Below are 12,253 nucleotides of genomic sequence, written 5' to 3' on the forward strand. Positions count from 1 at the left end.
AATAGCTGAGCAGCTTTCCTATAGAAAAATTACATAGAAGAAATCAGTTCTGTAAAGTTTCTTTCACATACGCTCCTACCTGGAGATTTTAACTTTTAGTATCTCCTTGACTTTTCTAAATAATTAGAAAGCATATTTATTTATTTTAAATCCTGGCATTGGCTTTCAGAAACCTGGACCATTTTTTCCCTTTTCTTGACAATCTTATTGCCTGCTTTCCAAGTCCATTTCTTATCCTTTTTACTCTGTGTTTCTGTCACATTTTTACAGTTAGCCATTTAAAAAATATATAATTAAAGTGCCAAAGCACCTGCTAGCCCCATGCATATGCATGAAATAGAATTATGTCCCCTCTGGGACACTGGTGTTGTGACTCTGGGGAAATGGCTAAGTAACCATGACAACGCGTCTCCACCACATCTTATTTCCAGTGAGAAAAGCATGATTTACCCTATTAAACAAACCACATTACAACTTGCCCACAGCAAGTGGTGTCAGCTTTCCAGTAGAGGCACCAGGTCAGGAGGGAGAACAGCCCAAGCCCATCCATCCATCCATCCAAGCCTCCCCCTTGTTGACACTGCTTCACGGTTACATGGCTGGTGAGAGGCAGGATGAAACACTTGTACAGTATTTCGCATTTCCATCTTGATAGGTGAGATGAAACGAGGGGAGGCAATGCAGTATTCATTAGCTGCAGGCACCAGCCCAATCCCCAGTACAGCAGTGATGGACGGTGCAGGAGAACCCAAGGGTAGGGCACAAAGATTGGCGGAACCAACGCACAATGATTCAGGGGTTTAAATTAGATCATTTCTGCATCTTCTTTCCTGCCAGTTTGCCAAGGCTGCCAATACTTAGTGAATGCCAGGGAAGGCTACCAGAAGTGGTTTTTCAAAGGCTGTTGCCAGAACACAATGTTAAATGATTTTTTATAAGCTTGCCTATGCTACTGATTAGACTTTATCTTATTTAAAGAGATTTTTAAAATCAAGTGCACTCTTCATTTTATATTTTTGATTTACACCTTGCTTAATTAGAGAAGGTGCCTTACTATTACATTATCTAAAATCATTTTATAGGGAAACTCTACTCATTGGATCTTGTCTACTAGCATAATACAATATTTGTTTTATTAGCACTTTGAAGAAGTATTTAAATCAGCCAAACTAATAATTTAAATATTGCCTTGAAAGTGTTTGCATTAACCCTCTTCTTTCCAACACATACTTAAAGAAAAGTATAAACCTTAATTTTAGTTCTTAATCACTTGAGGGCACAATTTGATTAAGAACAATAAACAGAGAGGTGAAGAAATTAAAACCACAAAAGTCTCAGAGAGAAAACAAAACTGGTGTTTAAAGGTCAAGTACATAGATGTAATTAGTTCTACTTACATGAAGAATTGCAATTAGCTTTATGAATTGCATTTTGAAATTGCCGGGTCTTGTGAATCCTGGGGGTTTCTTGAAACATCAACTGTTAGAAGCATGTGATTAGATCAGCCTCGGAGCTAAGAAAGAAAAAAGTTAAATGATATTCAATGCAAACAACTTCAACGTGAGTTTGAAAGTACTATCTGGGCTTACCAAAAGGTGACTAGCAAATAATAACCCAGTATTCATCAGATTATTTGCAACCTGACTTATGATTGCTAAGTTCTTGGGACCAATCCTTTCCCAATTCCAAACATAACCTGCAGAAGTCAAAGTACAGGGATTCTGCATTTACTGTTGAAGGATGCATTACTTTCTTTTTTAAAAACACCAAACACAGAGGTGGTGTTGGTTATTCTAGCAAGTGCTTGCAAGACCTGACAGCTGTTCCCAAAAAAACCCCAAGCCAAATGGAAATCTGAATTCTGCTAGAACATGTGTTCATGAAACAAAAATCAGTGTTTGGACATTAGGAACTCTTCCAGTGACTTTAATGCTGGATGGTAGGAAAAGATTTGACAAACATTGTTGAGTTTCCAGGTATCCCAATCCTGTCACCTCTCTGGGCTTCCCAAGCAGTAGGTTAACCAAGAAGCATAGCTCACATTTCTTGCAAGGTTCTCCAATTGCCTCTGGATGCCTGTTCAAAAGGCATTGCAGATCTACCCTCTTTCTGGTGCTGTGTGGGAAAGCTGTAGCAGAAGTAGCAGAGTACCCAGATTAGTTGTTTGGACTTCTGGACTGAGCAGATCTGTCGGAGAACTGGATTTGTTGCTCTAGCTCTGATTGGTTTGCTTTTTTCTCCGTGTGTGTCCAGCGTTGTGTGTGGAGCAGTGAGCAAGAGAGAAGGAACCTGAAGTCAAATTTTCAACTACTGCTCAGGACCCCAACTTGAGTAGTGACTTTGGGCAAGTAACTTGCAGCAAACTGCTCTAGAGAGTGTCTGGATCTTTATGGAATACAATAGAGAAATAAAAGGGGGAAACACTCCATCTCAGTTTTCCTGTCTGTAGCATGGGACTAATACTTACCAACCGACCCTCCTCACAAGGGAGATGCAATAATTAATTAGCTAATGTTCCTACAGCACTTTAACTCTGTAGAGTGTAAAATAAATGTTAAGCATTATTGGCACTTAGATTCTACAGTGATTGGTGCCCTACAATTCCCTAAGCCAGACAGCTAGTTATTGCTGCTCAGTGCAACAGTAGCTTACAATACATCCTGCATTATCAGCTGGTTTCTAGATGATTACATGCCAGCGTGCCTTACATACACCCTTCCACATGCACCAGATGCCACACAGGGGAATTCTGAGGTCCAGGATGTGACTACACATCACAGAAAGGGAACTCTACAGCCGCTCTGTAACTGGGCAGTCCCTTTTTGCTGTGGTTTTATTTCCTTCTCTCTGAAGCAGATTATTAGGTAATAACCAGTATTTGAAACCCACTGCCCTGCTGTATAAAACTATTTCATCTAATTTTGTCAGTTGACTCATTATAATCACAGAAAGTATCCAGGATTTCAATATATTCACTCAACGAAACTAATTGGTAAACTATGTAGAGCAATTTGAGAGAAAAAAAGAGCTTTGTCCTTTTTCATTTTGCTGCACTTCTCAGCTAAATTTTATTTCAGTGAACAAGAAGATGGCAGCTTCTAAAATTATGTCTGAGAGATGGATATGTAGGTAATATTGTTTAATATTAACTGCTGCTACATGAGTTCGTGAATTCCCATCAGTACCAGCTTTTATGGAGTTCCTTATGCTAAAGTCTCTTTCAACAAAGATAGTGGAAAGAGCCTGGTTTGCAGCTCAGTAGTTCAAAAAAGAATTGCAGTTTTGCCCTCTCAGTCATAGCCTGAGAGATTGGTATTGAAGTCTCTGCATTTACACTATATACAATTACAGGATTTTATTTTAGGTTAGATTCAGCCTGGTCCTCTGGGTTAAACTTCCTTATCATGCCCGTATTTCAAAGCCATTCAAAGCACCAGTCAGTTATTTGTAGCCTTGTGACTCCAGCCGGGTTTTGAGGGCATCTAATACAAGCCAGGAGGAGAGTTGCTTATTTAGCTTGCTCTTAAAGAAATCCAAAGCCATACTGTGAATCAAACCAGTAGATGGTAAAAGGAGAAAACTGAAAATTCTGTAAAAATCTGATTACTGCTTTCAACCAAAACACTAGTGAGATGCAGCCTCATTCCATATGGTACTATTTCTGCTGACTTTGTAGGAGGCCATGTGGACAATAAGCAACCCAGACCACCAAGTCAGAGGTTAAGAATATATCCCAGTGCAAACACCATTTAATTCCTTCACACTTTCTTGTACTGTTTCCCTAAGCATCCCCTATTTGACTTTGTCAACCACAGGCTAGAGAGACATTCAGTTTGAGCCAGCCAGGATGTACTTATACAGTGTTCTGCTACATCCAGCAATATAAAGAGGATTCAAATATTGATATGTACACACTGGAGATAATTCCTGCACTCTACCACTCTACTATGGGATATTGTACACAGTGTTATTTTACTGATAGCATGCATGGGAATTGTGATTGGCATCCATAAGGACTGGAAGAACCTGGGCAGAAAATCAGAGCCCTAAATTTGACATTGGGTCCTAGGAGCTATATTTCATATTTAGACTCCACCATAATAAATACTTAAAAGCTCATAAAATTTTGTCATGATGGAGGTGAAAAGCATCTCATTTATGTATTATTAATGCATACTCACTCAACTTGTTAATTTAATTAGTGAACTGGATAGAATTATCTCTTTTTGTGATCTTCCTATGAAAGCAGGAAATTGTACTTTGTATAAGACTAACTGGTTACCACCAAGACTGTACCACTTCACTTCCTGAGAGTGAATGACTTAATTTATCTCTGTTTGTTTGGTACTCAACCACTGAATAACACCTAGTGCAAAAAAAACCCCAAAAATATAAAATGTTTTTATGCTGGAGTAAAAATCAATTACTCAGTGATTTTTTTTTGCTTTCTTTCAGATGAACAGATCCCTTCAAAAACTTCCTGAGCTTTAAGGCATGTTATAAGCAATTTCTTTTCTTGTTTTGCCACTGCCCATGGAGAGGATGCTTGAAAGTCAATACTATCTCTTTGCAAAACCCTTCCCCACATCAAAAACTATGATACTAATCTTTGCAAGTTTCTCTCAGAAACTGTCAGCAGTCTGAGTACATCTCTATTGCAGCTTTCTTGAACTTTGGGGTTAATATTAATTTATGAACTTTGAGCCACACAGAAATGCCACACAAGACTATGCATACGTTTTTGTATTGTTCTTTTTTATAAATCCATGAATTAATATCTGACATATTTCTTGATTTGTAAAGAATCTCACTTTGTCACCCAGTCCAGGATATTTTAATACCAATCTAAGTTGTTTTTTTTTTTTCCTTTTTCCCTATTTAGCAAAAGCCTTTGTTTTCTCTCTTCAGAAACCAAAGAAATATGATAAGGAAGAAATGGAATATATGTTTTTATATGCTTTAAGTGTTGGTGTTGCTTAGATGGTTTAAATAGGAGATGCATAGAGTTTCTTTATGAAAGACAAGAACTTTATCAGGTATCCTGTATTCAAAATTTTACAGGGAAATAACTGAAACCAGAAAAATGCATAAATATTAATGGCAACATATTCTCTTTTCCCCATCCATTTATAGCCCCTTTTACAATTTAATTATCAACGCTAAGTATTTAAAGTAATTAGAGATTTTTATTACTAATTTATGTCTGTGAATCAAAACTGGGCAATTTTAAAGTCTATTATATCCAAATGAATGTAAGTACTCAGCACAGTGAGTGACTTGGTGACATTTTCCAGTGTAAAGCTGCCCTGCTTTAACTGTAAACAATAAAAACACATGTACAAAAACTAGGCAGTGAGTGCATAATTTATTCTTATTTTTTAAGTTTCAATAAAGTTGTTAGATTGCATCACTAAGGAAGAAATATGGAGATATATTAATGTGACTTAGCTTCAGGGAAAATAAAACTGGATATAAAGCAACCTTGGAAGGGCAGTCTAATCCTAAGTCCTGGTAGCCCTCATTCTGTAAGAATATGAACAACGGTTTATTTTAATCTCCATTTGATGACCACGGGTGTTAAGAAGACAAATTTGTGAGGGCTGCAGAAAGCATCCTGGCGAGTGCCCATTACGGTGCTGGGGCTGTGTGCTCCTCCCTGACACCTCCACACCCCCAGGGCACGCACTCATGGCCTGCTGGCCTGGATGGGCCCCTGATAGCATGTGGCACATAGCCTGGCACTCCTTTGTCACCTGCTCCTAGCTGTAACAGGATCACGGATGGATATCGTGAGGAACAACACAGCAATTCAGCCTTCCCAGCAAAAGCTTACGGGAAAAATTTCCTGACACAGCTACACAAAGAAATCCACTTGCTGAAGCCTCACCTTAAACAGGCACTCCCAGTCCTCGGAGCCCAGCACTTCACAGGCTTGAGCAGCCCCTGGACCAGCAAAATGCTCTACCAGGTTCTGCAGGGCACTGTCAGGAACCTGGGGGTAGTCTCCTGACCTTTGCATGGTGGCATCCTGGCAACTGCTTTGGCGATGGTCCTAGAGGAGCCATGGCAGTCCTAAGGGCCAAATGCTGAAATCCTGCCCAATCTGCCACACACCTAATCCAGACAAGTCCTCTGTGAATGAAATTAAAATTCTGGTTGAGGAAGAACAAGGGAAAGGACTTTTCACTAAGTAAAACATTGAAAACAAATTTGAAGAGAAGATTATATTTCACTAAATCAGGTACTGAAGGTGTAGACTAGCTTAGAAATTAATAAAGGCTTCCCAAAGCAGTTATTTTGTATTTATAGAATGTTTCACATTCTAGAAAATGAAAGCATTATAACTTAATAAAGAGTCCTGAAAAGAAAGATCTGTTTTTCCAGAACTAAAGGAAATCATATGTACCTAGTGATTAAGAATTACAGCAACACAGAATGATTTAGGATTGGAGGCTTTTTTCCTTCTTTTTTGGCACTGCCCGGTGAAATTAGGGTCAAGCAAAATGTAACTTCCCAAATTGGAATTCATCCAGGACACATCCCCTACCCTTTTTTTGTGCTGCACCAAGCAAAGGGGAATAAAAATGACCAGGCTGCTTCAATAAAATGTGTTCTAATATTTAAAATAAATCATTTTGTATCAATAGAAACATAGTTATGTTTGCACCACATTACTTCCTATTTTTCATCTAAAATCTCAGTACCCTAAGTTTAACGCATCTCCTTTGTCTTATGCAGAGTTTGGCCAAGATTAGAATTCTAGTGAAATCCAGAAAAAATCTCCATGACTTAGTGATCTTTGGATAACAGAGTAATTGCATCTGATACCAATATTTCATAGATATTGAAAACATAGATCATTTATTTTGGTGACTGTTGCAGAGATTCCATTCAAAGGATCTAGCGAATAATAAACAATAATTTCTTTATGTTAGTTACAAAAGAAGTTTCACAGTTGAACATACATCAAAGTCAGTTGCTGAGGGCATTATATATAATATGCTAAATCTGTAACAGATGGACTATACAAGAGGCTGAAAAAGTGCTTGATTAGAGCTGTGCTTCTATTGCTCTACAAAACTTCCAGATGCCATCATGTTGTTAATAATCTGGGGATCTCTCTTCACCATATTGGACCTGCTTGTCATCTCTGCCCAATTAGCAAAGATAGCTCCAAGGTATGAGCACAATTCCTAGGGCGGTGATTTTCAACATTTTTCAATTTGTGGACCCTTAAGGATTTATCACTGGAGATGAGGATCTCTGCACAGCAAATGAAAACCTATTGGCAGTGGGCATGCTGGTTTTGCTTACCCTTCCAAGTCCCCAAAGTAGGAGTGCTGTGACCCACAGGAGTCTGCAAGCACACCAGACTGAAAAAGACTGTCTTAGGATAACATGTTTCTCATAAAGAGGCTTATGTTTTTCTTGGGTCTTCATAGCTAAGACTTGAAATTTTCTGCCACATGAGAGAAGTCATTAGTCCTCAGAAATCAAAGCATGAAAGCCAAGGAAGCCCTCTCAAAAATGTTTGGAAATAATATGCTCAAGTAATAATTTGTGGGGGTTATTTTTTGCTTGACCACGGGAAACTTATAGCTTCATTTAATATTTTGAAAACATTTTTAGAATGTTCATGTATTGAAAGCAGAATAAATACCAGTACCTCAGCAGAACTGCCATTTAAATCAAATTAACTTTACTAATTAGGGGGAAAAAAGAAGGCATCTCAGTATCAGGAATAATTTGTGCTTATAGAACTTCACACTTCAGGTGATATACTCTGCCTGAGAGATAGCTAAGGAAGCAATGTACCCATCAAAATGGGAAATCAACCATGGCTACTAAATTTTTCAATTCACAAAGATTTTTTAAAAAATACCTAATTTGCCCAGAGGACTTTTAAGTCTTCAGATGAAACCAAAGTCATTATATTCAAATGAGTGAGTATATAGAGTTAGCCAGTGATACTGAAATCATTTCTCATTGGGTAGCTGAAAATAATGGATGGAAATATGCTTGTCATAACACAGTACCTGAGCAGTCACGTTTAATTCACGTTTGCCAAGACTCTCAGGCTGCTTCTCTTTTTGACAGCTGAGACTGTGCAGTGGTTTATCTACTGGCAGGAGAAAACTTTCTAGCATCAGATGATAAGGGAAGAGCCATGGTGCTTGAATGTAACCTCTGTCACCTTGCCATACTGCAGGTACACCCACATGTGCCAGGAGCTTTTCAGCCCTCTTCTCCCTCAGGGGCATCACATGTAGCATCACATGCGATGTGCAGCTGGTTGACAACACACTGTGACCTGCCAGGGTGTGGTGTTGGGTTTTGGAGGCAGGGAGAGGCTGTTCCTGCTGCACGTTTTCTGGAGGCACAGGAGCGGTTAGAGGAAAGCACGCATCTGTGTGAGCCTTGGTTTCAGTGCTTGGGCCTTTATGGGTTTTATGGCTGCATGATAGCATAATGATGCTGTAAATCATGCATAAAGGTCCTCTGGAGAATTTACCTTATGTAAGGAATTTCTCAGGCTGGGTAAAGACACTTCCATCAGGCTTTGGCATACGCAACAGGAGAAAACAGACGGAACAGCGTGACTGGTAAGCCTTGGCCGATGGCTGTTGTTGTTCAAATGAGTCCTCAGGAATGAGGGCTCTGTTAGAGCAGTGCAGAGCCAGTCTCAAGATGAATTCTTGCCAAGGATCTCCAGTAGCCTAAGAATATGGTGCAGAGGCAGCTTAGAGTGATTATTAACTTCTCTCCTCACTCTGCCCTTGGTTATTGTGCTGAGTCCAGGAAAAGGGGAAAGGAGAATTAGGAAATCTCTGCTTCCATACATGTGAGCTAATAATGATTTGTCCATGAGGTTAAACAGTGCAGGAAATGGTGATCAATATTGGATGGCTGTACCTTAAAAGTGCAAAGGCCATTTTTGCATTCTGGCCTACCATGGAGGAAACTACAGCACCATCAATAATTGATTCATAAACTATGCTTCTTATTCCCAAATGGTACAGGAAGTAAATATAAACTAAAGCTAAATTCTAGGTAGTAAAAATTTATTTCTTTAGCTTGCACTTTTTCTTTCTAAAATGCAGCTGTTTTTTATTTTAATTCTGAGGTTCTGCCTACATTATAGGATATATTAGCTGTTCTTAATAAACCTGTGACCACGGTAAGGATGCTTACCTGACTTCAGGCTGCACTGTCTCTGCAGATTATCCATGGCAGGAAGAAAACACCAGAGCACCCCACAGCAGCACTTCCAGCAAATACCTTTCTACTGTCAACCCATTACAGGCTGGATTTCTATTCCTTGTGCCAGTTACCAAACATTTCATCAGCACACCTTCAGTAAGTTTCTGGTTTTGATTTTTGATATTAATACGTCATGCTAACAAAATTTATCCTTTTTATTTATTTTTTTTTTTAACCGAAGTGGTTCTTGAGCTTGGCATGGATTTTCAGCTAATGATGCTTTCTTGAGGGAGAGAAACAGAGTAGAGGTTTGGTTACTTACTGAGCCATCCATCATTTTGATAGTGAGACCTGGCCTAAGTCTTCCTTCTTCAAGACATTAATTTTCCACCTGCCCTTCTTTTGCTCAGAGCAGGCCCAATCCTGGTCTTTTGGAAATCAATGGCAAAAATCCCACTAATTTCAGTGGATTAGTTCCAGTATCTCAATTTACATGTGATTAACAGTAATTTTGTCTACTTAGTGCTAAAAAATTCATAATCAAATTTACAATAAGCTGTGCACTGATTTTCTAAGGATCCCAGCTTATTTCATAGGCTTCTAATTTCTGGGTTTAATCACTTTTTGGTTCTAGCCCAATATGCATCAACTGACCATGGAATATGTTCCTAAAAGCTCCCTACAAAGTTGCTGGTTTTGTAGCTGATGGAATACTAAATTGCAGGATTTCTTTAATACTGAAGTGCTAGAGTAGTTCTGCTTGTCAGACAGACAGTCATCCTCCAAACACTTACTAGACTGAAAGCCTTTTTATACTTTATTTGCATTAGCTGAGGTGAATGGGCCATGCTGTTCAAAGTTACGTTATGAGTCCTAGGAATGCAGGACAAATCTGAAGCCTGAATTTAAAAAACATGAAGTTGTCCTTGCAAAGAAAACACTTGCCTAAATTGAGAGGGGATTTCTATGAGTTAATCTAAACCCATCCATCTGGAATGGTCATGCTGCCATCCTGGGCCATCCTAGCTTGAACAGTTAACCAGGGATGATCCTTCCGAGAGGGTCCTGTTTGCAGTCAAAATAGACTCAGAGAACCATAAACAAGAAGCCACAGAGACCTGTCTTGATCTTGCTAGGTGCCCAGAACACCTGAGTGCTAGTGCTGTGAGCCACTTCCTCACAATTTTCCTGGTAGTGGAGGATTAACAGCACTTCAAAGGATAAAATCACCAGGGGGTGATTTTAAAAAGATGTGTCTGAGTCTGGTGCTCATTAAAACAAGGGACTAATTGCAGTGGTTCAACTCCAGTCAGGAGTGCCTGAGCAGGTGCTGTGTGTGCTTCCCCAGGCAGCTCAGGCAATGCACCTGCACAGAAACTGCCATCCCAGTCTTGCTCTCCCTGGATTTATTCCATGAGAAGGATCGCTATCAAGTGTTTGGCATCCTTTAGGGTAGGCTCTTCTGAGAGCCTTTTCAGAAGCAGACATCCATTGTCCTACAACAGACTTGTATTGCTCCAAATATGATTTGGACATAGGTTTGCATAAGTGAAAGGCTAATGCATAAGGATGAGCAGTGAGTTGTATCATTAAAGGCCTGTTGGTGTTAACATGTTAGGGTCTGAAGGACTTAGATTCCCACCTCAATTTTGGCATTTTGGCCTTCCCAAGCCTAACCAGTCCCTCTTTTCCCAGCACTATTCACTGCTGGTGGCCTTCAGAGCTGCCATTTCCAAGACGCACTATGGAAACAGCAAGAAACTTTCCAAGTTGCCTTTTTTTCTTTTCTACATATGCTTGCCTGGCTAAATACATTATTTGATACTTATTCTTTAATTTATGAGAGTGAAAAAGCTATACCAAGCCCTGCATATCCAAGCTCATTGCTGTGACTCTTTCTGATCGCTTTATCAAATGGAACCCTTTCTTTGAGCTGTTAGCTAAATGTCGCGTGAAGTTCTGAGAACAAATTGTTCTGCTTTGGGACATTAACTTCACATTAATTTGGCTAATCACTTCTACTTGATAGAAGTTTGTTTGAAAAACAGGATATTTCAGCTGCAGTGAAACCTGCATGGAAAGTCGTATAGTAACAGCCATCCTCTCTAGTCGCGGGCAGTAAATTTGCAGGATGAGCAAATCCAGAGTCAAAGATGAAAATGCACAGAAAGAGTGGTTTTGTGGGTGGATCTGCATAACAGAATGGAGATCTGGATCAGGAGGAATTAGAAAAAAAATTATCCAACAGAAAGGAATTAAAGCTTCAGCTAGGCTCAGCCCTTGTTAGCATGTTTTATTCTGCCCACGGACAAAAACATGTGCAGCATTGCCAAGTTTTTTAATCAATTCCACAGCAGTTGTTGTCTGTTTTCTTGCACCCAGTCCCTGAAGCCAATAGATTTGTGTGAGAGCTCTCCCTTCCTCTCTTTCTTCCTCCTGTCCAGCAATCTGTAATGCTGTTGGGAAAAGCCCTGGAGACCCCGGCCTCTGGTGGTTCCAGACTCATAAGGCACAAAGAATATGCTAGTTTGAATATCCTGTGATTTTACTGCTAATCCCGTGATTAATAAGTGTTCAACATGTAATTTCTGAGTCTTGAGTGTGAGTCCCCTCTCCTGGCAAAAGAAATGGTGAACAAGGGCACCAGGAGCTGGGAAGGTGATATCCAGCAGCTGCAGCCCGGAGCACATGGTGAGCACCACTTCCAGTCAACTCCCCACCAGTCACACAGGAGAGGCAAGTGTGGCTGGAAGGACTGGTTGCTCTGTATCTGTGTATGCAATCAGTTATCTACCCTGCTTCTCCTTCCATACTTACCCAGACAGCCATGGTGATAGGAGAGACCATCCAGTGGGAGACAGCTGTGAGCATGAAGCAGAAGAAATGTACTGCTGCACCCAGTGCTTTCAGCCTGCAGAAGGAACAGTTCCCCAAAAGGCATGAGAGCAACAGATGAAACTGCCTTGCTCTACACCCTTGGTCAACACAAGGAAAAGGAAATATCAGCAACATTTCTGCTGAAGTAATCTCCCCTGAATTTCAGTTCCCATGC

At 39.9% G+C, this 12,253-nt stretch overlaps 1 long non-coding RNA gene across 4 annotated transcripts in view; it reads left to right on the forward strand.

Annotated features, from left to right (window-relative positions):
- LOC148225409 (uncharacterized) overlaps positions 1 to 12,253 on the forward strand; it is a 125,583-nt gene that overhangs the window by 75,081 nt on the left and 38,249 nt on the right. For all 4 annotated transcript variants that reach the window (XR_015807170.1, XR_015807168.1, XR_015807171.1 and 1 more), the window contains exon 2: positions 9,221 to 9,357. This is a non-coding gene — a long non-coding RNA (uncharacterized LOC148225409). The remainder of the gene's footprint in view (positions 1 to 9,220; positions 9,358 to 12,253) is intronic.

This window comes from Sturnus vulgaris, chromosome 1, assembly GCF_052056855.1.
Source record: "Sturnus vulgaris isolate bStuVul1 chromosome 1, bStuVul1.hap1, whole genome shotgun sequence".
NCBI classification, from domain to species: Eukaryota; Metazoa; Chordata; class Aves; order Passeriformes; family Sturnidae; genus Sturnus; species Sturnus vulgaris.